Genomic DNA, 2,353 nt, shown 5'->3' with positions numbered 1-2,353 from the left:
AAAATCTTATCAATAAAATCATGATTTTGAAGGTTCAATTTCACTATAAGTGTTTTTCGTTTTTTCCTTGAAAAAAATCGAGTACCGTTATTTTTCCGGTACTAATGGTACTGAGAGTGTCAGTACCGTGGAATTGGTTCTCGCCAAAAAAATTTGGTACTAGGAACCCTAATACTGTCTCCTTTCGAGTTACCATGAAATTCATTTTTCATACCTCGGGACAAAAGGGACAAAACAAGGCATTTATTTCCGAAAAGAACAATATTTTTCAAGTATCATGTACTACAACCGATCTTTCTGAACATTTTTCTAAAAAAAAAAACAGGCAACCACTTTGATTATTATGACTTGAAGTTTAATGCACGATTTATCATTTTTTTTAAGTTCGTTTATTTGACACGGCTCAATGCGTTAGCTTAGAGAAGCCATGGGTCTTTTATATGTTTAAAATATGTAAAAAATAAAATTCACAATACATTTTATTTTGAGCCTGTAAGATCCCGTGCGCGCAACTTGCTATTGCGAGCGGAGATCTTTTTTCGTGTCGGGAAGATGTTCCTTCTCTCGCCAATTTCGGGGTTATCCATGTCTCTCTCGTTGTCGTTTACGCCCGTATCAGCATCTTGATTACTGCCTTGATACTCGCGATCAGATGTTCTTCCTGGCTTCTTGCCCTTGCGGGTCACGAATGTGAATACTCCATCCTTGGTGGTAGTTTCTTCACTGGTGGTATTAGTTGTTAAGTTTGAAGTACTTGACGCAGTTTTTACAGTTGTCACTATTGCCTGAACAGCAGCCACAAATTTGGCAACCGTTTGCGGTGCAGGTGATATTGGAGCTTGGGTGTTGGCATTTCATTCTTTAGGTGAGCTTTCCTCAGCGGTTTCTGGGCAGGGTTGTCCGTAGTGTGCCGTTTGTTCACAGAACTGGCACGTATTCGTTCGTCCTTGATATGTACAAAGAGTTCGCTGTGTAATGGTATCACCCACTTCTGTTTTGTACTGCAGGGTAAGGTAGGAGGGAATGGGTTGGTCTACCCGCATTCTCACCACAAAGACACCACTTGAAATACCTGGGAAGTAGTTTCTCCATGTGTCCTCCGTAATAGATTCCACTGCTCCGAAATTCGACATGAATTTTTTAATTGCCACTTTGCAAGTAAGTGGGGATAAATCATGTAATTTAACTTCAATATTTCCATTATCCATGTATATAGGGATCTTGATTTCAACGTTGTCACAAACAAGCACGTGTTTCAAGTTGTTCTGCGAAATAAATCTTTTCGCCTGGGCGAATTTGTTGAAGGTTATCAGCACCGCATGCCTGACGTGTTCAAGCTGTATGGAGGTGACTTCCGAAAACCGAAGCTGTATTTTCACCTTCAGCAGATGTTCCACATCACGAATACTTGGTCTTATGCGAAAAGACTTGAAGTCAATCGCCACTGTGTTAGGCCGAATAATCACGTTTTGTTGATGAGACTCAGTCATCTTGAAAAATCACCCAAGAATACAAATAACGGTATCCTTTGTTCTTCATTCTTCAATGATTGAAAATAGACTCATATCATTTTTATTGTGAATGTCTGAGGAAGAAAAATGGCCTGTATTTTTCAAATCACACGGTAAATATGAGCCCAAAGAATTACCTTTCAAACGAGACCCGTTTGCGCTTAAACGGATTTTTAACTAAAAAGATATATTCATTTGAATAATCTGCTGCAAAAAAATTAAATCTCTTCCTCAAGACTTAATATTTTGAGAAAACTCTAACCAACCTATTTACAAATATTAAGAAAAAATTAAATTGTGAAAAAGCCTATATAATATTTTAAGATTTTGTCCTGCTGGGCCACACTGAGACGGATTGGAGGCATTTAAGTTGGCTCGCAAAACTTACAGAAATGCCCTGCGAGCCTCTGAGCGAAGCGGTTGGAAACCCGAACAAACGAAAAGCCCATAATACCCCCATGCTCATGGGGTTTGTCATGGGTGTTTGAAATGGGTTCAACCCATGAAAACACCATCACCATGGTGCGATAGATCCCATATAAAATACCATATGTTGGTGTATTTATGGGTTATTGAGACCATTTTATGGTGTCTTGATGGTTGTGAATTTTGGCACGGACCATGTTTAAGGTCTTTTCAAGGGGCTATGTGGTGTTTGAACCCATGAGTATTTGCTCGGGAAAGTCTTTGCTCACAAATATCTCAAGTCTTAGCGAGTCTAGTAAAATTAAATTAGTTACTTTCGAAATCGAACTGCTAATGGTGAATACTCGATTGACGAAGATGAAGTAATTAACCGTCTTTTTGACACACACACTTTTCAGGCTGAACGGAGCCATCAC

Source organism: Topomyia yanbarensis, chromosome 2 (genome assembly GCF_030247195.1).
Source record: "Topomyia yanbarensis strain Yona2022 chromosome 2, ASM3024719v1, whole genome shotgun sequence".
Taxonomy (NCBI): Eukaryota; Metazoa; Arthropoda; class Insecta; order Diptera; family Culicidae; genus Topomyia; species Topomyia yanbarensis.
Note: the sequence above shows the minus strand (reverse complement) of the source record.